The sequence below is a fragment of the Magnolia sinica genome, chromosome 18 (genome assembly GCF_029962835.1).
Source record: "Magnolia sinica isolate HGM2019 chromosome 18, MsV1, whole genome shotgun sequence".
Classification (NCBI taxonomy): Eukaryota; Viridiplantae; Streptophyta; class Magnoliopsida; order Magnoliales; family Magnoliaceae; genus Magnolia; species Magnolia sinica.
Window position 1 is genome coordinate 10,606,195 of NC_080590.1, and position 25,858 is coordinate 10,632,052.

The following is a 25,858-nucleotide window of genomic DNA, read 5'->3' on the forward strand; positions in this document are numbered from 1 at the left end:
TGATGGGCTAAGTGAGGCCTACTGATTGATGGTATGGATCTCACTTGGGACCTTAGATGTGGCCGATGGCCCATCTTGATTTTATTGTCATTCCATGATGGGGCCATTCTCCATGGACCCCATCATGACGTTTTCTCTCTAGTCTAAAAAGGGGTCATGTAGACCTTACATCTTGGTGGAGAAGGAATCTCCACCATTGATCTTTAATTTGGTGGGCCCACATGCAATGGGACCCACTTGATGTATGATTGGATGCTTGAAACGGAGGGCCCATAGTGCCGGGGTCCCTCCATCACGCGTGTCCCTCTTTCTCTCTTTCTCTCTCCCTCTTTTATTTATTTATTTTTGTGTGTGATGATATGGCCGTGTGGCCCACTTGGATGGACCCTACCATGAAGCATGTATTTTATCCAAGCCATTTGTGGGTGGGGCCCACTTTATATGGGTTTTTTACCCAAGCCATCCATCCTTTGGTGGCCCACCTGAGCAAAGCCTACCTTGGTAGATGTGTTATGCACAGACCGTCCACCTCCAGGGACGTCCCTGGACATGAAATGAAAATACAAATATGAGCTTGTTTCAAAGCTTTGGGAAGGGTTGTCTGTGTAGGCCCCACTTCGATGTATAAATTCAATCCACGCCATCCATCCTTTTCCCCATACCATTTTAGGTGTTGAGTCGAAAAATGGGGCCAATCCGACTTTCGGGCGGGCTATGGCATAGCAAATAGCGTGCGTACCATTAAAATATCCCCTATCGTTTCTATACACTAAAATATTTTGGATATTAGGCTTGTTTGGCTTGTCTTGAGCCATAAAGAGCCATTGGCTGGGTCGAATCCACCTGCTGCGGGCCCCACCTACGAAAATCCCCAGAAAAACTCTTTTTTTCAAAAATAAAATAAAATAATATGCTGCCGCTGACGTCAGCAGGCGTTGCTGCGCTGTGACGTGCTACAGGGGCTAGGGACGTGGGTCCCAGCCATGGGCTCCACCGTAGTGTTTGATAACATCAAAACCGTGCATTTGGTGGCCCCCTTTCTGGGTAGTGGCCCCTCCAAAAATCAACCATATATGGAACTTGGGTGGCCCACATTTCAGGAAAGAGTGGAACTGAACAGTTGCCATTGAAATCTGTTTGGGCATCCAGAAGTTTTGGACCACTATGAAATTTGTTTTGCCTCTGCATCCAGGGTCTGTGGGACCTTATCAACGGCCTGGATGGCAGATACACATTATGATGGGCCACATGTGTGGACCCCACCATAAAGTATGTGTTTTATCTACTCCCGCCCGCCCCTGTACACGGCTACGTCCGTGCAGCGTGGGCCCAATGATGTATGTATCCACGCCGTCCACTGCCTGGATGGTGGGACCCACCCCCCACGTGTGGGAGGGTGTGTGTATGCGTGCAGTGTGTGTGTATATATATATTATATTATATATAATATTGTATTATATTATATAATATTATATATATTATAGATACCATATGTAGATTATATATTACGTTATATATAATATATACTTGATGATGGGCCTTCATGTGGACCCCCCCCATGATGCATGGGTTGCATCCAAACCATCCACCATTTGGCAAGCTTGTATTACAAGCTTGAGACTAAAAATAAGACAAATCTATAGTTCAAGTGGACCCCACCTTGGTATATGTATGGGGCCTATTTTGATTTAGTTATGGCCGTCCATTGAGGCCCACCTTGGTATGTGTATGAGGCCCATCTTGATTTAATTGTAGCCATCCATTGAGGCCCATATGATATGCATATGGCCCATGTGATTAGGCCCATTTTGACGTATTTTAAGGCCCGCTTGTTGTATATGAGGCCCATGATCAAGGACCACCTATTGTGTATATAAGGTCCATTGGTGCGGCCCACCTGTTGTATTTGAGGTCCACCGTGACATGTATTAGGACCATGTGATGCAGCCTATAGTGATGTGTATGTAGCCCTTGTATGAGGCTCATTGCGATGTATATTAGGCCTTTGTGTGAGGCCATGGGCCCACTTTATATTTGGCTCTATGTGGTCCACTGCTTGGGAGCTATGTTAGTTAAATTACCACATTGATGGGCAATGATGGTTAAATGCCCACATTGTGACCTTCTCTTAGGCCTTGATAGTCTCATTCTCATCATTCACTTGTGGGTTAACCCTAATCAGTGGGCCCCATTCACCATAGACGGATGGCTCCGTACTATCGGATTTGATATAACCACGGCCGAGGGCCGATCCTTATATTATGGTTGATCGTCTGTTCATCTATGGACTCCACCTTGTTTACGTGCTAGTTGTCGATGCCAATTATCGATGCTAATTGTCGTGTTCGATTGCCGATTAGCGATCAAGGCCGATTATCATGGCCGATTGCCTATTCCGATTGACATGACCGATTTACCGATTCTGATTATCGATCGATCCGATTGTTGTAACCGATTTGTCGATTCTGATTATCGATCGATCCGATTGTAGTGATCGATTTGCCGATTCTGATTATCGATTGAACCGATAGACGTGACCAATTTACTGATTTTGATTATCGATCGATCAGATTGTCGTAACCGATTTGTCGATTCTGATTATCGATCGATACGATTGTCGTGACCGATTTGCCGATTTTGATTATCGATCGATCCGATTGTCGTGATCAATTTGTCGATTCTAATTAATTGATCGATCCCAATTGTTGTGGCCAATTGCCGATTCTGATTGACGTGACCGATTTACCAATTTGATTATCGATCGATCCCAATTGTCGTGGCCGATTGCCGATTCTGATTATCGATCGATCCCGATTGTCGTGGCCGATTGCCGATTCTGATTATCGATAGATCCCGATTGTTATGGCCGATTACCGATTCCGATTGTTGAGGCCGATTTTGATTGCCGAGGCCGATTGTTGAGACCTATATGATGTATATGCGATCCATAGTTGAGGCCCATTGTGATGCATTGGAGGGTCAGGCGATGGAGTCCATTGTGATGTATGGTGGGCCCATGTGAAAGGTCCATCGTGGTGTGTATTATGATATTGAGAGAGACCCATGGTGTTGTACGTTTGGCCCTTGTGTGAGGCCATGGGTCCAACATTCCTTGGGGGACTATGTTGGTTAAATGTCCACATTGTTTGATTGATTGTCGATGCCGGATATTGATACTGATTATGAGTATGTGACTGCATAGCATCATGATCATGCCCATATGCATCATTTGCATGTTTGTTATGAGATGTGGTTGACCATTGCATATGCCATTGGGCGGGATGTTATGAGACTCCCTGATAGGCGGAGGTTATCTCACATGAGCACACGATATACGTAGGATTTATGCATGACTGGATTGTATGACTCATGCATCTTACATTATGATTACTGTACGCCCTAGTAACATCAGGGCCGTAGCCTCCACAGGCATATCGTGGATGACCAGATGGGACACCAAAAATCTGTTCTACATGGGGTGCTATAGATATCCCTGGGTGAAAGTCTCTAAACCCTCTTGGTTCCAGAGGTTGCTCCAACGTTTAGACCGAGTGGATGCACGAGCGCATGAGGGCCGTATACCATTAGGCCGCATCTCCCACTGTGTCGTAGTCGGTTGGAAGGGGGTATGGCCTTACCTGCCCGAGAAGAGGGGGCAATGCTAGGCTGAGTCTGACCAGCTCGAGGAATGGGTCCACTATCGATGAGCTGGGCCCGATATTAGCAGGCGGATAGTGAGGTCTCTTTCACTCACCTTGTTGCGCGCGATGGGGTGGCAATCTGGTTTAGAGTGTAATAGACCCCGATGATTTTTCAGAGAGTAACCGTACTGATATGTGGACTTATTGAGCAGGAATTGCATATTCATTCATTCATTCACTATCCACTCGGGCTAGTGGTGCGTAACTATTTGTTACGTGTACCTTCGCATGACGAGGATTTCGGTTGGGCGCGTGACTAACCTGAGATCAAGAGTTTACCACATTGAGTTTGACTATCCAAATTTAGGTATGGGACTGATTTGGATAGAAGTCCCTTGTGATGGACCCCGTAGCCTGCGATACTACGTACTATCATCTTGACTTCACACTCCACCATGGTCATTTCATTTGCACTGCATATCACATTACATCCACAGTACTTAGCATTTTAGGTTACTATATTTCTGCATTATACGCCCTAGATACGACTGACGGTATTTATAGACTCATCAGGATTTGCATATTGCATTGCATCATCGGCATTTGATATTTGGCTTGCTGTCTCCGATTGCATAGCTGATCTGCATTGCTTCATCAATATATGATATTGTTTTCATTATATTTCCGCATCGCATAGCCTGGATAAGGCTGATGGTATTTATGGGTCTATCAGTATGTTTTCGCATTATCTTGATGTCGTATGATTCATAATCTTGTTAATATTTCCGCTTACTCTGGTATCATATGATTCATGACCTTGTTAATATTTCTATTTACTCTGATTATTCCTAATCTGGTCAGTATTTCTACTTATTCCGATATTATACGATTTATGGATTACCAGTATTTTCGGTATTGTATGATTATGATATTGTATTGAATACTTGACACTTACATTGTGCACACACTTTCACCACCCACTAAGCTTTCTATAAGCTTATGTACGATAGATGCATACAGGTGGCGTTAGGTCGCAGCAGCGTTGAGCTTGGAGCGTGCAACGGTCTTCTGGAGCTTGATTTTTTTATTTATGTATTTTCCTTTCAGCATTGTACTCAAATGATTATATTAATGGACATGTGATGATGATGTACCTTTGTGATTCGGGTAATCTTGTGGTTATGCTTATTGCGAGTTAAATGTACACAAAGAAAAAAAATCCTCCTTGTAGAATCCTAGGATAGGAATCTGACGTATGGACGCTAGGAGCCGAGAATGGGGTACTGCAGAGGCTGTCGGCACCGGATTCGGCGATCCGGATTCCTGTGAATCCAATTTTCGAGTTTGGGGCGTGACAATTTCAATTTGATTGTATCCCGGATGCCCGTCAAGGAAGTAATAGTAGGAATCACCAGCTAGCCTTTCTAAGATTTGATCGATGAAGGGCAAAGAAAAGTAATCCTTCCTTGTGACGGTATTCAGCTTCCTGTAGTTAATGCACATTCTCCACCCAGTAGTAACTCTGGTCGGCACGAGTTCATTATTGGCATTGGCTACGATGGTGATCCCGGACTTCTTAGGAACCACCTGAGTTGGACTCACCCATTGACTATTAGATATGGGGTATATGATACCCACATCCAATAGTTTAAGAATCTCGGCCTTAACCACTTCCTTCATGTTTGGATTTAGTCTACGCTGTGATTGCCGAGCGGTTTTTGCATTATCCTCACGATATATATGGTGAGTACAAATCGATGGGTCAATTCCCTTAAGGTCCGCTATCGTCCATCCAAGAGCTCCTTTATGCTCAAGGAGAGTACCTATGAGCATACTCTCCTGCGCTTTCTCCAAGTGGGCAGAGATCACTACTGGGTATGTCTCATCTTGACCTAAATAGACATATTTTAAATCAGAAGGTAAAGGTATTAGGTCAAACTTCGGTGGCTTGAGGTTAGACAGTAGAGGCACTACATCGGTTTGGGGCAACTCTTCGAATTGTGGCCTCCACCGGTTAACTTCAAGTACCGGCGCAGTATCAAGCATGGCACACGTCTCTCTAATCATGTCATTATCAAAATCATGGGAATGGGCCAGGCACATCTCTAGAGGATCAGAGGATAAGGCAAGAGGCGTTCTATTTTCCACGAAAGAATCAATCATGTTAATGTCGTGGAAATCGTCATCATCCTCTGAATTGCTGCCGTTATTGAAAAAGATGTTTGACTCCAATGTCAAATTTCTGAAAGACATAGTCATGACATCATTCCTGCAATTGATAATCGCATTTGAAGTGTCCAGGAATGGGCGACCAAGAATGATGGGAATCTAAGTGCTCATGTTATTGATGGGTTCGGTATCCAGGATGATAAAATCTACAAGGTGGTAAAATCTATAGACCTGGACCAACACATCCTCGATTATCCCTCTTGGTACATGAACAGTGCGATCAGCAAGTTGTAGTGTGGTTAGGGTGGATTTTAATTCACCCAATCCTAACTGTTTGTATATCGAGTAAGGAATCAAATTAACGCTTGCTCCTAAGTCAAGAAGTGCGTGATCAATTCGATAGTTCCCAATTACACATGATATGGTTGGGCTACCGGGATCTTTAAATTTCTACGGCACGTCTTGCTTCAGGATGACACTCACTTTCTCAGTCAATAAAATATTCTTTTGCATACTCTGTCGTCTTTTGGTTGTGCATAGGTCTTTCAGAAATTTGGTATATGAAGGTATCTATTTTACGACATCAAGTAGAGGAATGTTGACTTTTACTTGTTTCAACACTTCTAGAATATCCTGAGAGTTAGGCAAATGTTTTGGTGTAACCAACCGTTGGGGGAATGGAGCAACTGGCTTCTCTAGAAGTTCCAGTTCTAATTTTTGTAGGGCATCACTAGATCCATCATTGTTGTCCACTTCCGGGTCCTTAGGCTTTTCAGGCCTAACTGGGATGGTCTTGTCAATGATTTTACCACTCCTAAGAGTGGTGAGGGTTTGGCTTGTTCCATCTGATTTGAAGAGCTAGGGTCACTTATTTCATATTGCGCTTTGGGATTGGGGAGAGGTTGAGCAGGAAGCATCCCCTTTCCTCCACTTGTTAATTGTGATTCTATCCTTTGAATAGACGACACAAGCGTTCCTAATGCCGTGTGGTTATCATGAAGCACTTGTGCCGAATTCTGATTAAGTTGCTCTTCTTCTCGAATATGTTTTTGAACCGGATCCTCTTTAGGTCTCTCTTGTTATTATTGTGAAGTTTGATTAAAGAAACCTTGAGGGGTAGCAGTTTGTCCATTCCTCCAACTAAAATTTGGATGATTTCTCCAACTAGGATTATACGTATTAGAGGTCGGTCCATTGAAAGGTCTTTGATAGTTATTTACGGCATTGGATTGTTCATTCAACACCTCTCGAAAAGCAGGTATTGTAGAACAATTTTCAGTTGTATGAATGTTGCAATCACAGATGCCACAAACACTTTCATTAACCTTATCCTTCTTTCCTTCCATGACCTCAAATTTTCTTATGAGCGTAGTCACTTTATACTTGAGATCATCCTCTTCTTTCAAAAAGATACAATCCACCTTTCTCCTTAGATTGAGTCGGCTTAGACGTGGTGTTTGACTTTGGGTAATAGTCCCATGATTGTGTTTTTTCAGCAAGACTATAGAGGTAATCCCATACCTCATCAACATTTTTATTAATGAATTCTCCATTACACATTGTCTCGACCATTTGGCGCATGGAAGAAGTCAGTCCATCGTAGAAAAAATTTGTAATGCGCCACGTTTCAAAGCCGTGTTGTGGGCACAAACTGACCAAATCCTTGAACCTTTCCCAACATTGGAAGAATGTTTCATCTTCCTTTTGGGCAAAGTTAATGATTGCTTTCTAAGGGTAATTGTTTTATGATGTGGGAAAATTTTCTTTATGAATTCCCTCTGTATGTCATTCCATGTGCCAATGGATCTAGGACGCAGTGAATGTAACCACGTCTTGGCCTTCTCTTTCAAGGAAAATGGGAAGAGTTTCAACCTAATTGTATCCTCAGATACCTTAGGAAAGTATAAGGTGGCTATAATCTCGTCGAACTCTTTCAGATGTAGAAATGGCTCTTCAGATTCAAGCCCATGGAACTTAGGAAGGAGTTGGATAACCCCTGGCTTGATGTCCATATATCCTGTATTCTCAGGAAAAATCATGCATGAGGGTATACTCACCCCCGCCGGTTGTAAATAATCTCGTAAAGTATGAGGCGGGGGTGCTTGATGCACCTCATTCTCATCATGTGCTTCCTCAACCCTAGGTTGGGGTAGTGCGTGAGGTTGATTTGCAGCCATAACCTCAATTAACTCGGGGAAATTCGAGCGGTGTCTAGACCTGCGATGGATAGTCAGCCCCTCAACTAATCCTCCTTCACTCAAGAGACATCGAGTATTATCACGAGCCCACTTGGGCATGAAACACTCGTATCCCTTGATTTAAATTGTAAACCTAGTCCTAAGAAAGGAATTAAGAATCTAAAAAGAAAGAGAGGTTTGGAGAGAAGTTACCAAATTGGAGTCCCTAAGTTAAAAACCTGCAAAACAAACAAAACAAGTTAGTTTCTAAAAATAGAAAGTCTAAGATTATAAAATTCCTAATTAGAAGTAAACTAATTTCTAAAGAAAAAGAAGAAATTCCTAGAAAACAAATTAGGAAAGTCTTAAACTAGAAAGTAAGTTAATGAGAGGATATGAAAAATAGAAAGTAGAAATTAGAAAGACCTTACTAAATTAGAAGTTTTTATCTTAAAAGCCTATAAAACAGTAAGGTTAGTCTCAAAATAGAAAGTCTACAAATAGGAAAATTCTAGAAATAAAATAGGAAACAAGGTTAGGATTCTAAAAGAATTAGAATTAGAAACTTGCTAAAAAGGGAAACAAATCCTAATCTAGAAATAGAAAGGAAGAATTTAAGAAGAAATTACCAATTTAGAAACCATCTCAGAAACCTACAAAATATGAAAACAGGTTAGTTTTTAGAAATCAACAGAAAATAATCTAACCTAAAATTAGAGAAATCCTAATCTTAAACTAATCCTAAAACTAGTTAATTTCAGAAAACGTAATCGACAGTCCCCGGCAACGGCGCCAAAAACTTGTTCACTTCCCAAGTGCAGGGTTGTGATGTAGTAATAAACTCGGTAAGACCAAGGTCAAATCCCAAAGGACTGAAACCTATACGTTTATCTGAAACTAGGTAGAAACAGAACTAGCCTAAGATGAAATCTAAATCAAATATAAATTGATGAATAATGGTGAGAGATTAATGTAAAACTTAAGAGAAATCAGAGATAAGAAACTAGGGATTCAGAGGATCCACTTGTAGAGATCAGGGGGATCTTATGCCTGCTTCAAAAATCATGAAAATTAAACTAAACTTCCTCTGATGTAATTTTAAAGAGATGAAAGGTATATGAATTAGAATGGATTCCATCACCAAACCATGCCTAGGAGACAAAGCAAACAATAGAATTAAACTAATTACCAACCAATCAACATGCTATGAAGGTTAGGAAGGGTACTGTCATCCGACCATGCCCAGGAGACGATGGTGAACAACAAAGCTTCCTGACATCATAAACATAAAAAGTAAAGGAACATGCTCAAAGCTATCGCAGACCCATTGTAATTTTAGTTACAACAGACCATTAAAAACTAAAAACATTTCCTTAATTAAACCAAAATCAACATCAGTTCAATCTAAACAAAAGACACAAGCAAAGTTTCTCCCATCACACTACAAGCTTCACCTCTTAGCCCTAGTTAAGAGGTTTAGCCTGTCATAGACATGCTAAAATCTCATAAAAAAAGAAAAGGAAAGGGGAACCAAAGGAAGAAGAAGGAAGAAGGAAGATGTGCTCCACTCCACGTCCAAGCCGCTCTACTTTTCTCTCTCTCCCACGTCTCCCCTATTCCAGCCTAGGAACTCCTCCAGTTCTTTTTATAGCTGTTGGAGTGGTGGAAATCGGATTTAGAAAGCTATCGCACGCGCAGTGAAAGCCTTTTCGCAGCTAAGTTTGGGGCTTCATAACTCTCGCGTTCATTACATTATTTCTGTAAAATCAACGTCTCTTGAAATTATTTTAGCTAGCCTACATGATGGACGGTTCAGATCTTCCATATGATCAAAGATGGTGGGCCACAACCGCCTAGAAAACTGGATTTCACGGATGTGTGTAACCTTTCTCACGTCCAGTGCTGTCGTGATCGGTGGGCCCCATAGAGGTACTTTCGGAGAAATCCACCCCGTCCATTAGATTCAGGATGAAATTTTGGTCAGAAACGGATGGTTTTGAACGTCCGTTGATGTGGCCCAGAGGAAAAATCACAATAAAATTATTTTTGAACGTTGCAAGGTAGTCCGTTTGTGGCCTCTATATCGCGCATATTTGTATGCATGGGTACAAACAGTCAGCATGGGTTTGATGTCTTCGAGGCCATATACAAGATGGACAGCTTGGATCAGATCCCTAGGTCGTGATGGTGGCCCACTTCGTTCTGCAAAACGGGCCGCCCGTTGGTTTGCGAAACAGAGAGTTTCCGTCTCTGTTTTGGCAACTGAGATGGAACGGTCAAAGGTCCGTTTGACCATGGTGGAAGTACAACGCACGGCTGGTGCACTTGTGCACGTGCACATGCCACACAAGGTGGGGTCCACTGCAATCTTCTAGATAAATCTGCACCATCCATCTATTTTGTCTCCCAGATTAAGGTGTTGAAGCCAAATTTGAGGCAGTTTCAAATATTAGGTGGGCCCAGAATCAATGGTTTATGGGTTGATCTGTTAGTTAGGGCAATTTCATAGTGATCTGAGAGCTAAAATTTGAAATGTACGGTTAATTTATGTCCCCAATCCCATGTATGAAGTTTCGAGCCAATCGGATGGTGGAAACCCTGTGATCTTGCATTCTGCATCAGTTTCGTGCCTCTTTAACGTGAACAACTTTATTTCCTCGGATCCCTGGTGTGTAAATCCTTCAGTCTTAGTCATCTGGAGTCCGTCCCTCGCTCTGATGACTTTAGAGTGTCAAATCCATGCTTTTAATATCCCTTTTCAATTAACACTCCTGATTTCATCCTGCAACAAAAATACAATTAAAATACTTCATTAAGCATTATCATATACGTAAAATCTGGCAATAATCAGGGTTTGATATGCAATATTTGACCCTTATCAGTATCGGACCGTGGGTCTCCTCTCCTGAGTGGACTGCCTCACAACTGATGTCTGTAGCTCTGCCTCATAATGCTCTTGTGCATGATCATCCTGTGGCACTGTAATACCCGTGTCCGGTAACTCTTCCAACTCTACAAATTCTTTCTTCTCAGCCTTATTTTCCTGCACACTATACTTATGCATCACTTTTTCATTGAAGACTACGTCCTTACTTCCGATGATTTTTCTATTTTCTGCATCCCAAAACCTGTAGCCAAAATCATGCTGCCCGTAGCCTATAAACGTGTACCTCTTGAACTTTGCATCCAACTTGTTTCTGTGCTCTGCATCAATGTGAACATATGAAGTGCAACCGAATATTCTGAGATGTGCAAGGTTCACTTTTTTCCGAATCCGCGTTTCTTCTAGTAGCCCACCATCCAATGGTGCTAAGAGACTTCTATTGATGAGATATGCGGCAGTATTCACAGCATCTGCCCAAAAGGTCTTGAGTAACCCTACATGTAAGCTCATGCTCCTGGCGCGCTCTTGGATGGTCCTGTTAATACGCTCAGCCACACCATTCTGCTGCGGTGTCCCTGGAATCGTTTTCTGATGTTTGATTCCATTTGTTGTACAATACTCCTCAAATCTCTTATTACAGTACTCTCCCCCATTATCAGATCTGAGACATTTTACTGTTTTACCTGTCTCATTTTCTACCATAACTTTTCACTTCTTAAATATATCAAATACATCAGATTTATGTTTTAAGAAATAGACCAACAGTTTTCTACTAGCATCATCAATAAAGAAAACAAAATAATGTGAGCCACCAAGAGATAATACCTGTGCCGAACCCCACACATCAGTGTGTACAAGCTCCAACAGATGCATCTTTAGAGCGCATCCTGCCTTCTTGAAACTTACCCTCTTCTGCTTGCCATACACGCAGTCCTCGCAGAATTCCAAGTCAATAGACTTCAACCCTAGTAGCTTCCCTTTTGACAATAGAACTTTCATCCCTTTCTCACTCATATGCCCCAACCTCTGATGCTATAACTGCCTATTCACTCCAGTTGATGTGACTGCGAGTGAACTATACGATCCTGAAGTCACGTACAAAGTACCTTCCTTCTTGCTTCGAGATATCACCAAGGCACCTTTTGTGATCTTCCAGGAATCACTGGTGAATGTCGTCACATAACAGGTATCGACTAACTGCCCCACTAAGATCAAGTTCCGTCTAAAACTCGATACATGTCCGATATCCTTCAATTTCAAAGTCGTTCCGTCTTTCTGATTTATATGAACGTCTCCCTTTCCAATAATACTGCACGGCTCATCATCACCCAGGTAGACTCTCTCAAAGTCACCTGACACATAATTATACAGAACTTTCTTATATGAAGTGGTATGAAATGAAGCACCTGAATCTATAACCCAAGACTCATTCCTTGCATTAAGAGATAAGATCAATGCCTCTGTGTCACTCTCCTCAGATAGATTCACTGAATCCTTCCCACCTTGAGAGCTTCCTTCTTATTTCTTAAGAGCCCTGTAATCACGTTTCATGTGCCCATTCTTTTCACAATGCCAACACCCGTCTTTATCTTTCGGTCCCTTGGACTTTTTCCTCGACCTAGAACGTCCATGTTTATTGCCTCCTTTGTTTAGCGACCTTCTTCTTCGTTCAACGTTTAGAGCATTCCCTAAATCCCCTGAAACTCGTGATGTCTTTCTTCTAGATTCTTCGCTGAGAATTAGACCGGCCACATTATCAAATTTCAGCTTTATCAACCCTGAAGAATTGTTCACAGCAATCACTAAACCATCCCAACTGTCTGCCAAACTGGATAAGATCAATAACGCCCTAACCTCATCCTCAAAAATAATGCCGACGAATTCTAACTGGCTCGTGATTGTATTGAACTCGTTTAGATGTTTAGTCACGTTCCCACCATCTGACATCTTCATGTTGAATAGCTGTTTCATAAGATGAACCTTGTTGGACGCTGAGGGCTTTTCATACATAGTGGCTAGGGTTTCCATTAATTCTTTTGTAGTTTTCATTTTGAATATATTGAAGGCGACGCTCTTAGACAAAGAGAGTCAGATCGTTCCTAAAGCCTTCTGATCCAATAAAAACCATTCATCTGTCATCCTTTCTGGTTTATTCTCTTTTCCTCCTAGAGGAATATAGAAGTCCTTCTGATACAGATACTCCTCCATCTGCATCTTCCAGAAGGTAAAGTTTGAACCATCAAACTTCTCAATTCTAGTCTTTCCTTCTTCCATCATCGCTCCCAATAGAACTAAACGAATAGCTCTGATACCAGTTGTTGCGCAACATGCCAATAATGCAGTGAATCGATCCAATTTGCGGCCTCACCCACAAACGATAAAGAAGAAGAAATATAGACTAGGAACAGAATCAAAGCATTCCAAATAAACCACAAGACAAGACATACTTGAAAAAATCCCAACAAGGGTAAAAAACCACGGATGCAAACTTCCACTATGAAGAAAAATGAAGATTACAAGGCAATATAGTAACCTCTCCCTTGGAAGTATAGAGAAAACTCTTTGCCAACATCTTAGAATTATTTCTCATACCATAGAAAAGCCCTAAGGACACCTATTTATAGTTTAGGCAACTTCTCTTTTGCACCTCTGCGAAAACCAACTCAAATTTTCGCAATCTGTATCAAATCCGGAGTCAAATCTGCGTAAGCTTGACTGGTCTTATGGAGTCTTCGACCGATTGAGCGGCACCCTCGACTGGTCAAGCACATCCCACGACTGGTCAAGCACCTTGGAAATCCAAAATCTCAACTCGATGGAAAATGAGTCGAGTCAGTCCACGACTGGTCGAGCGGGCTACTCGACCGGTCAAGCAGGTCACTCGACTAGTCGAGCGGCCATCCAGATGTGGCTCCAGATCTCAAAAAGTGTCACTTGGGCACGATTGGAATGTTGGATGCTCATGTGACTCACGCTGCCTACCGAAAAAATAAAAATGAAAATGTGTTTTAGTCATTTAAGCGTGCATTCAAATGCACCCTTGAGTTGAATTTTCAAACATTGAGTTTAAATCATGGGAAAATGTTGAAAATTAGCAAATCCTATAAAATTCTGAGGAATAGCCCTGGAATTGAAATTTATGTTACATTTTGTTCCATCATGGATTGTAATATGGAGCCCAAACGCTCCATATGAAAGCCAAGGACTGAAATTTCAATTTGTTTATTTCTACTTTCTTAATGTTTCATTATGAAATTATCTAATACTATTAATTTGGAATTGAAATAACATATGATAGAATTGATTCTACCTTAGACTAATAATTGCAATTCAATGGGATAGTGCATCCAAACACACGCTGAGATCTGTGGTTGTGAGTGTAGTTAGCTACTTATCCAGTTTCAATTTGTTGTGGCACTCGAAACACGCTTATGAAACGTATGTGGTCCTGGAATGCCTAGTGTACGGATATTTTCATTGGTATTGACATTTAGAATCTTTTTCGGAGAATTTTTTGTACTATACTACAGAATTCCTCGGCGAGGTTGTGATTGGTTTGTTTGATAAGCAATGGACATCCGTCTCTCAATAGTCAAAGCATGACAATGGAGGCAGTGAATCCAGACCATCCATGTAGCGAATCTTATATGTGACTATCCCATGGTTGAAAATCTGATGTAGAGCGGGTCACGGATAATTTCATGGAGGGCCGATTGGAGACATAGATGATCCGGACCGTCAGAACTTAAAACGGATGTATTTCGTAAACCAGAATGAGTTATGGAAGTAAAATATTTGATTTTGGGGTAGGATGAGCTACTTTAGCCACCTAACCCATTATGTCAGGTTATGCAAGCTGGATTTGCGAAATACCATCAGATCGACAATTGTTTCCTTGTTTTAATTCCATTTTTACTATAAATAGTAAGTTTTAGTTTGATTATAACTCTTCATCAGTTGGGCTTTAATAGTTGCATCGAACTTAAAAAGTGCTTAAAGTAATTAGGAGAATAGCGTGGTGAAGCCAAATAGGATACTTACTATGTTTTGCCGAAAACCTTGCGCACTAGTAGACATCACACGACCGTCTTAGTAAGTTGCGAATTCTAGGAGTTTTAGTTGTAGTTTGATTCTGAAATTTCTTCCACTGCTTAGTATCCCTATTTAAAGGGCTGTGAACTCATTTATTTCATTCATCAATCAATTTCTAATTTTATAGAATTTATTTTCTATTTTCTTGTTCTTTTCCTCGTGGATTCAAGAAGTCTCTGTGAGGAGTCCAGAGAAGTTCCGTAGATTCAGAACAATTATCCCCTTGATCAGGAAGATGGTACTCGACCTCACGTCCTTTACTGTGTTAAAATCACATAGAACTGGCTATCCTAGCCAAACGAAGGGTGATTTGGAAATGGACATTAAACGTGAAAATAACTTTTGGTTAAGATTCAATAAAAAAACTAATGGTTATGATTGTACTGTTGTTTTTTTTTTTTTTTTTTGTTACACACGCGTTCACACTACATTAGATTTTCACCACAATCGGTACTCAAACGCATGACCTTGTAGGTTACAATGGGTCGGGGGAGCCGGTATTATAAAGCCAAGACTTTGCTGGAAACAATATTTTAAAAATAGTAGATAATATTTGAAAAAATAAAAAATTTAAATAATAAAAATAAAGAAAAGAAAAGATGACTTATGTGTCAACGAACTCAGTTAGCAAAACAATACTTGACTAAGACAAATATTTAAGAAATATAGAGAAATAATTGATTTTGGAGTGAGTAAAAATAGATTAGATTTTATTAATTTATAAGCCACAATTAGATGCTTAAAGTACCATTTCAAATGAGTTAGGTCTGTTGGGTTTGAACCCAACTGGTATGACATTATCAGTCTTCACATAGACCTAGACCCAAACCCCGACTCGGACCTGGCCTGGCATGGCGTGCACCCATGCACATCCACTGTCCAACCTAGAACAATTCGGCTCGTCGCACACGCGTATGGTTAATGGCATAGGTTTGGGCTAATGACGTAATCTCCTATCGAACCAAATTTACATGTCTCCTGAGTAGGGACTCATGCCTAATGCAAAACTTCTCTTTTATACACTTTAGTTTTTCTTTGGTCCTTTTTTATAAGGGAAAAGAGAGCTACAAAAAATAAAAAACTTTTCAAAAAAAGAAATAAGAATTTAAAAAAAAATAAATTGAAACACTTTATTTATATATATATAAAATCTTTTAAAATACGACAATCACCCACATGTTTCAAATTCAAAATACTCCGGTATAAGATAAAAGAATTGTGTAATAATGTCAATGTCTATCTGACTTTAAGCATAAATGGCTATACATGTCACCCACACAACTCTTCCGCTACAGTAGATTTTGCAGTTTGGTGTCTTTTGACCATGCACCTTTACTTGAATGTTCATGAGTGCTCTGGAAAAACGACCTTTATATTTTTATAGAAAGCGACTCCACTTTCATACTCATATATATGAATTCCATTAAGTATATATAACAATTGGATACACCATCATATTTGGTAATGAATTCATTAAGAATTCAAAAACTCATCATCTAATACATTGTTGCTTACACTACTTAAACCATAGGAAGGGGCAAGTTCTCTACAATGCTTCACAGTCTCCCAGTGTCTTGTTATTTACCCATTAAAGCTATCGCATGAGATTTTCACTTATATAAGTTTGGGTTTATGCTTTGAAATCCAAGGACGAGGTCTTTGGTGTGTTTAAATTATTTCATGCTATGGTCGAGAAAGAGACAAGTAAATCATTGAAGTGCATCCGCACTGACAATAGTGGTGAATACATTGGCGACTTTCATGAGTACTGCAAGTCACTGAGTATACGGCATGAACAGACGGTTCCCAAGATCCCCCAGCATAATGGTGTAGCTGAGCGAATGAATCACACCATTGTAGAGAGAATCAGATGCATGTTATCCCATGCGAAGTTGTCCAAGACGTTCTGGGGAGAAGCAATGCACACGGTGGTGTATTTGATAAACAGGTCTCTATCAGCCTCATTGAATGGAGAAGTACCTGAGAAGGTGTGGACTGGACATGATCCATCGTATAGTCATCTCAGGGTGTTTAGATGTAGGGCATCCGTTTACGTACCAAAGGACGAGAGGTCCAAGCTAAAGATGAAGATCAAGCAGTATGTGTTCTTGAGGTATGGTGATGAAAAATTCCGTTACAGATTGTGGGATCCGACCGAGAAGAAGCTCGTCAGGAGCAGAGATGTGGTTTTCTTTGAAGATTAATGTATAGAAGACATTGGTAAGCCAGAGAAGAACCAGCCTAGTTCAGGTGAGCTAGAGGACATGGATCTGGTTATTCCTCCCGTGGAGCCTGATGACGGGGGAGTACAGCAAGGTGCAGAGGACGAGGGAGTTCCTACAGAAGATGGACCGGGGGAGCAGCCCCCACTTGATCCACCTGTTGAGCCACAGGTGAGGAGGTCATCCAGGTACAGACAGCCATCCAAGAGGTACTCGCCGCATGAGTACATTATGCTCACTAATGGGGGAGACCCAGAAGATTATTTTGAGGCCCTAGCCGACGAGCATAAGGGGGAGTGGTTGAAAGCTATGCAAGAGGAGATGAAATCCTTGTATAAGAACCATACCTATGATATGGTGAAATTGCCCAAGGGTAAGAAAGCTTTGAGCAACAAGTGGGTGTTTAGAAAGAAGATTGAACAGAAGAATTCATAGAGGAGGTTCAAGGCCAGACTTGTGGTGAAAGGATTTGGTCAGAGGAAAGGTATAGACTTCAAGGAGATATTCTCGCCAGTGATGAAGATGACATCAATACAGGTGTGCTTAGGTTGGCGGCTAGCATGGTTCTGGAGATAGAGCAGTTAGATGTTAAAACTGTCTTTCTCCATGGTGACCTCGAAGAAGAGATCTACATGCATTAATCAGAGGGTTTCGATGTCAAGGGCAAAGAGCATATGGTGTGTAGGCTGAGAAAAAGCTTGTATGGGCTAAAACAAGCTCCACGGTAATGGTACTAGAAGTTCGACTCGTTCATGTTATAACATGGGTATGCCAGAACAGAGTCGAACCACTGTGTGTTCACGCGCAAGTTCTCAGATGGTGATTTCTTAGTTCTGTTGTTATATGTTGATAACATGCTCATCGTGGGAAAAGACATCAAGAAGATCGATAGGCTGAAACAGAATTTGGACAAGTCGTTTGCGAAGAAAGACTTGGGCCTGGTCAAACAGATCATAGAAATGGAGATAACCCGTGACAGAAGCAGCAGGAAGCTTTGGCTGTCACAAGAGCGGTATATTGAGAAAGTCCTAGAGCGGTTCAATATGAATGCAGCGAATCCGGTCAGTACTCTACTGGATTGTCACTTTAGATTGAGCGACAATCAGTGTCCCAAGACGAAGGTAGAGGTGGAAGAGATGCAGAAAATACCCTATGCGTTTGCAGTAAAAAGTTTGATGTATGCTATGGTGTGTACATGCCCAGACATAGCATATGCAGTTGGTGTTGTCAGCCGGTATCTTGTCAATCCTGGCAAAGAGCATTGGGCAGTGATGAAGTGGATACTGCAGTATCTAAGAGGCTCATCCAGGTTGAACTTATGCTATGGTGACAGAAAACTTATGTTAGAGGGCTACACAGATGCAGATATGGTAGGTGACATAGACTCCAGGAAGTCTACATCGGGGTTCATTTTCATGTTTGCAGAGGAAGCGATTTCTTGGCAGAGTAAGCTACAAAAGGTCGTAGCATTGTCGACGACAGAGGCCGAGTACATTGCAGTAACATAAGCATGTAAAGAGATGCTTTGGATGAAGAGGTTCTTACTGAAGCAGGAGCAGCATGCGGTCTATTGCGATAGTTAAAGTGTTATACACTTGAGCAAGAATTCAAGTCAGCACTCCAAGTCGAAACACATAGAGATTCGGTATCACTGGATCAGGGATACTTTGGAACAGAAGGTGTTACAGCTTGAGAAGGTCCACACGGACGATAATGGGTCAGACATGATGACCAAGGCTTTGCTCAAGGGTAAGTTTGAAGTTTGTAGAGACCAAGCTGACTTGAAGAAGGTGGATTCCTCCTGAGTCGAAAAGGGAGAGATTTGATGGGAATTTTCTCCTGATTGCTCGGTTCGATGAAATCGAACTAGTTTCGATATCATCGATAATTGCTGAATTTTTCACCGCTGGTCGCTGAACAGTTTTTTGGTCCTGTCGATATCATCGATAGGACTTTAGATGATATCGAGGCTGTCATCGAGAGTGGTTCAATGACATCGATAATTGTTAAAAATTTTCACCCCTGGTCGCTGGACAGTTTTGGTCCTGTTTCGATATCATCAAAGGACTGTCAATGATATCGAAGCTGTTATCAAGAGTCTGTCGATATCATCGAAGAGTTCTGCAGATGCGATTGCGGAAACGCAGATTTTACGGATTTTGTTTCTTATTTGGATTCTACCTCTTTCTATTCTTATATAAAAGGGTGTATGTGGGATTGGGGTGGATTCCAGGGTTTTCTAAAGTTTCCTAAAGGTACTCTGAGAGAGCTTAGGGCTATCAAAAGGTGTATGTGTGTGTGTGTGTGTGAGAGAGAGAGAGAGAGGAAGCGGGTGGAAGGGAGGCTATGCTCGTAGAGGTGATCTACCATATCTCAGCGCTTCCACGTCCTCGTAATCGGTGAGATCTCTCCGTCTTCTTTGTTTCTCTTATTGTTTATCCACTCCTGCGTGAGTAAAGATGGTTTGATCCAAGCGGTGTATGCTTGTGATCGGTTGTAACGTTTTGCTTTATAGTGGATTGTTGATCTGGACGAGCTCTCGTGATTTTTACCTCTTTGAGGGTTTTTCACGTAAAAATTCCTGGTATGGTGTGGTTTATGTTTTGATTTAGTACATTGCATTATTATTCCATAATTCTGATTTGTTTCGGGAGGCTAGATCCTAAGGTTTTGTGCAAGGCCCCCAACACCAAGCTCGGGTGCCCTCACTGTGCATAGAGAGTTCTTGAGCACATATCTCCCACCGTCCAACAATTGTGGGCAGGAATCTCAAGGCACATTTCACAATGGACTTCTGAAAAATCAAATATCCAAATGCTAATGGATTCTGGCCAACTTCTAATTTAAACATTGCTTTTGTACGTCCTTGAAGTCTTCCTCTTTTTCTTTTTTTTTTTACTTTTTTCTTCTTTTTTTTGTCAACGTACACTTTCCTCTCACACGTGTGGAATGTGGACCACCTGATGGCTTGTTGAAGAGTGATGAGGAGCAATTGAAGTGCCGGTTAACTACTACTCACTGGTAAGAGTAATTCTCACCAAAACAATAGAAATTATCTGATTCTCTTCTCTTGTGTTTTAAAATTTCGTATGTTGGATTCCTTCAGTGGTCCCTTTCATATAGATTAAGATCGTTTTCGTTTTGGAATTTTCTGTTCTTGTCGGAGAAATCGTTACCGGAGAGAGAGACATAGAGCCGTTTTCAACAGTTACTTTAAGCTGTTACAGGATAAAAAGAGAGAGCCGTTATGGGTAGAGATCAAGACCAATGATTGTTTGTTGTCTGTCCCACCTATTCAAAGGCTCGGTTCCCACACATGCGTGCCACAATGACATCATGTGGTGAGTAGACCTTAGGTACATAAAAATAAAAAAATTAAAAAAAAAAATAAAAAAATAGGGTAAAACGTGGAAAGGGAAAGAATCCTCGTCGGGATAATAAGTTAATAAAAAAACGACAAAAGAAAAAGAAAATAAAGAGACAGAAGAGGAATGGGTGGGCCACACGAATGACTTCAAGCACAAGCTAGATTTTGGATCTTTGTGTTGTGACGAACTAGAATACATTTATATCAAAACAGTTCAAATTGTGTCCTTTCCATGGATGGTGCCCGACGTTTGACAATACCGTTCTGGTGTTCTGTTTGTACATGGTTCATGGTCCAATGATCTGAACCATTCATACTACGGACCTCGCATGCACCAAAAATCCTGCAGATTGAAAGATTGTAGCCCTCATATCAACGGTTTGGACCATGGATGCCACATGTACAAACATATAACCCCCAGATTGGAAGATCTTTAGCTGAATGGTATTTGCCTCTTTCTACGTTGGATCTGAGCCACTGATGTGTTCTCTCTTAAAAGCCTTTTTTTTACACCTGTTGAAGCAAACTCCCCATCCACAGTATTTTGGTGGATTGGCTACTTCCCATCCACAAGATTTCAGGGGATAGGCTATCCATGGTGGGGCCCATGATATGAATGGCCCAATTGCTGACTCAGAGCCTCCACCAAATAAGATAAGTTTTAACTTGGGGACCCGTTTGGATACCACTAAATAAGTTACTTTTTCTACTTACAACAGTAGATAAGTTACTTATTTGAGATAAGTAACTTTGGTTTAAGATCAATTATAAATAACTTCTTTTTTATTTGAAGTTACTTAACCACTGAATCTAAATAAGTAGAAACCAAGACAAGTTACTTGAGGGATGTTCACAACCCCAAGTGTGGGGTCGCAATGTAGTAATAATCTCGGTAGACTGAGGTCGAATCTACAAGGACTGAACCTTGTACGCAATCTGAAAGTGACTAGAACTAGAACTAGAAGAAGATGTAATCTAAATAAAGAAAGTTTAAGGGAATAATGGTGAAATCTTAATTAAAACTTGTAAAATTCAAAGGTGGGAAACTAGGGTACCAAGGATCCACTTGTAGAGATCAAGGAGATCCATGCTTGATTCACGAACACAACTAGAAACAGAGTCATATCCTCATCCAGTTGGAAGATAATTCATTAAAATCCAAATATGAACTTCCTTTGATCTAGTTATCAATAGAAGATAGGTATGAGAATTAGAATGGATTTCATCACAAAACCATGCCCATGAGACAAAGTAAATAACAGAATTTAACCAATCCACATCCAATTTGAGGGAGTTATGAACGTTAGGAAGGATTCCATCATCCAACCATACCCATGAGACGATGGCGAACAACAGGGATCCTACGTTCATAATCCCTATAATGAACAGAACATGCTCAGAGCCATCGCAGATCCGTTGTAATTTAAGTCACAATAAACCATTAAAGACTAAAAACATTCCATGTAATCAAACTATAATCAAAGAGGATTCATAAACATAAATCAAAATCATAGAAAACTCCCCATCATGCTACAAGCTTCACCTCTTAGCCCTATCTAAGAGGTTTAGCCAACCATAATCATAATCAACTAAAGGCTCTTAAAGGAAAGACATAAACAAAACTAAGAAGAAGGGAGAAAAACTCCTGATAGCAGACAACCTCTCCACACCTTCTTTCTCTCTTTCTTGCTCTACCCGTTCACGTCCACCCACATCCAGATGATGAATGCCCTCTCTCTCTTTCTCTCTCCCTTTTATAGAAGCACCGGGGGTAGTGGAATGAGTTGGTGTGGAGTTTTATGCACAACAGCATGCGCGGCCGCGAAAACACAAGCCGAGTTGCGTTCTAACGGTGTTTTCAAACTGTGGACGTCCAAGAAACACGTTTTGACTCCATAATTGGGGTAAAGACACTCCTCTGAAGATTCTGGACGGTTCAGATCATCCAATCGACCACAAACGGTGGTCCACAACACCCCGCAACGTCTGAAAAAATCGGACGTGAGTACGGTGCGAAAATTCCTACGCTAAGATGCTTAGTAGGCACCACAGTGATGTTTTCAGCGAAATCCACCCCGTTCATTGGATTCTTGGCAAAATTTTAGTTGAAAAAGAGTGGTTTTAGTCAAGTTTTGGTGCGATTCACTGTATCAAATCAACTCACCGTTCATCCTACATTTTCCAACGATCCACATGTGTACGTGTGTATGGGGCCAAAAGGCCATCATGGCCAGGGTGTGGCCACCCCCAGGACGTAATGGACAGTCCTGATCGTCTGTTTAGACGATGGGTGTGGCCCACTACTCAACTGATGTTGTACGCTATTTACTTTTTACGGAAAGGGTCGGGTTAGCCCGGCTTTGACCGGGATGCCCAACTGGTGTGGTGCAGGTGTGCACCAGCCGTGCACACTCATCCCTTCATGTGGGGTCCATAGTGAGGTTTATGAGAAATCTGTTCCATCTATCCTCCCTCTCATCTAATTTAAGGGGTTGATACCAAAATTTGAAGCATATCCAGACATCAGGCGGGCCCCAGATCAGTGATTTGTGGGCTGATCTGTCCGTTGGGCTGCTTCCACAAAGATCCAAGGGCTGAATTTCAACATGTACGGTTGATTTAGGGTCCTCAGGTTAGATATAAAGTTTAGAGTCAAACGGATGGTGGGAACCCTGTGGTCTTGCATTATGGACGATTTTCAGGCTTCTTCATTATTGATCACATGATTTTCTCAGATCTTTGGCATGTAAATTCTTCGATCTCTGTCTCATGGGATCCGTCCCTTGCCTTGGTAATTTTTGAACATTAAATCCATGCTTTTAGTACTATTTTTCAGTCTGGGCTCCTAAATTCACCTTGTAGCACAAACATAATTAAAATAGGGCGTTAAACAGTATCATGTTCGTAAAATCAGATAATAACTGGGGGTCTAATATGCAATATTTGACCCTCAACAAGAGATAAGTAGCTTATTTTAAGTAACTTACAATCCAAACACCCCGTAAGTGATGAAATTACTTTTTTTTTACTTGAGGTAGTTTGGTAAGCATAGTTGTAAAAATATCTTATGTGCTAATAACAACTTTATCTCAATAATTTTTTTAAAGCTTATTGCTTTTCTACTTCTCTCTCTTGATCCATGTAAAAAAAAGCTCTCTCTGAATGTCCATGTCAAAGGAGGCTGATGTAGAGCGGGTCGCAGACAGTTTCATGGCCAAGATGGATCAAAAAAGGCCCCGTCAATGACAAAAGTGATCTGGACCGTCGGACCTTAGATCGGGCATATCTCATAATCAGGAATGAGTTATCGGGCGTAAAATATATGATTTTTGAGGTATAATGAGCTGCTTTAGCCACCCAACCCCACTAGCTGGGTTGCGCAAGCCGGATTTGCAAAATACCCCTGGATCGACGGACGTTTCCCTATTTTAATTCCGTTTTTACTATAAATAATAAGTTTTAGTTTGATTATAACTCTTCATCCGTTGGGCTTTAGGAGTTGCACCCAACATGAAAAGAATTTAGAATAATTAGGAGAACAGCTTGGTGAGGCCAAATAGGACACTTACTATTTTTGGCCAAAAACCTTGCGCACTATTAGACATCACGACCATCTATAAATAGTAAGTTTACTATTTATAGTAAGTTGCGAATTCTAGGAGTTTTAGTTGTAGTTTGCTTCTGATTTCTCTCCCATTGCTTGGTATCCCTATTTAAAGGGTTGTGAACTCGTTTATTTCATTCATTAATCAATTTCGAATTTTATAGAATTTATTTTCTATTTTGCTTACTTTCTTTCTCGTGGATTCGAGAAGCCTCTGTGAGGAGTTTAGAGAAGTTTCGTTGATTCAAAACAATTATCCTCTTGAGGAAGACGGTGTTCAACCTCATCACGTTCATCCCTGCATCAGAGGCTCTCTCTCATAGTCCATATCAAAGAAGGCCCCACATGATGGATGGTCTACATTAAATGTGGGCCCCACATGATGGATCACTACGTATTAATATGGGCCCACATAATGGATGATCCACATCAAAGGTCAACCCATGACAATAAGTAGCCTACATCCAAAGTGGGCTGGTATGATTGACGACCCACTTCAAAAGTGGGACCTCCATGATGGACAGTCCACATCAAAGGTGGGCTTCATATGATGGGGCAATGGACATTGAAGCTGGCCTCACATGATAGATGACCCATATTGAGGTGGCCTCACATGATGGACTGTAACGTCTCGAAAAAATCCGTACAAGGACCCGAGTACCACCTCAGGAAGAAATCACCCAGGACCAAAACCTTTAGAAATTAGGTTAATATTAGCAAGTGCTAAACTAGAGTACTTGTGAAATTAGCACTAATCACTTCAAATATGATCTGCACGACCTAAACCATGTAGTATCATTGACGCTACATTACCCTGAAATCTAAAATCCATCCTTAAACCCAGTTGCTCTCGGGAGCACACCGAAACTCTGTATCGGATCTGGACCGCACGTCGAAAGTCCGATAACCGCAAAACTATACAGTTATGATTGCATTACTGGACTTGACAATCTCCTCAGAAATCAAGTCTTAATTGTATCTAGAAATGCACAACTTGAGCCCAGAGCAAAGTGTGTGAGAAACGTGAATATCTTTAGAAATGAAATTCGAATTGAAATAATCTGAGTCGTGTCGCTTACGGGCCAAATATAAGGATTTAGACCATCAGAATCTGACCCAAATACACCCTCGAATTAGGAAAAATGTCCCATACATGGCCATATACTTGTGGCCCTGATCGAGTGACCGTGACCGTTAAACTGAAACTGGTCCGCCACATCTAATTTGTAAACCCGATCAGAGCGAAAACTCAGCCTGACCTAGATCCAATGTCAGGGAGCTTAAGTCTGACTACGCATGGAAAAGAAGCCACCAGAAGTGCTCCGATGGGCTAAAATAGACGCCCTTTGGATATAACCTAAGTAAACCTTGACCCAGGGGTCATTTCCATCAAACCTGGGCCTATATAAGGGCCTTAAACTCTCTCTCTCATATTCCATACGAATTTTTGAACCCTAAGGAAGAGAGAAAAGGAAAAAGAAAGGAAAAGGAGAGAAAGTGAGAGAGTGAGTTGGAAATTCCTCCTGGGATTCGATCTCATTGCTCCTCGGGTTTAACTACCGCTTCTACATCGCTATTCCGGTGATTCCAACTCCGTACTTAGGTAAGAAACCTAACCCTAACCTGTTATAGGGTTTCAAACATTGTAAGTAGTGGAATAGCTAACCTATTTCATACTGTAGGTCGCCAATCCGCCGTTGAC

The 25,858-nt window shown here is 41.3% G+C and overlaps 1 non-coding gene across 1 annotated transcript; it reads left to right on the forward strand.

Moving 5' to 3' along the window:
• The first annotated feature begins 7,440 nt into the window (after positions 1 to 7,440).
• Positions 7,441 to 7,546, forward strand: LOC131234159 (small nucleolar RNA R71). The gene has a single exon (XR_009165567.1). It is a non-coding gene; the product is annotated as a small nucleolar RNA R71 (small nucleolar RNA).
• Positions 7,547 to 25,858: the final 18,312 nt, after the last annotated feature.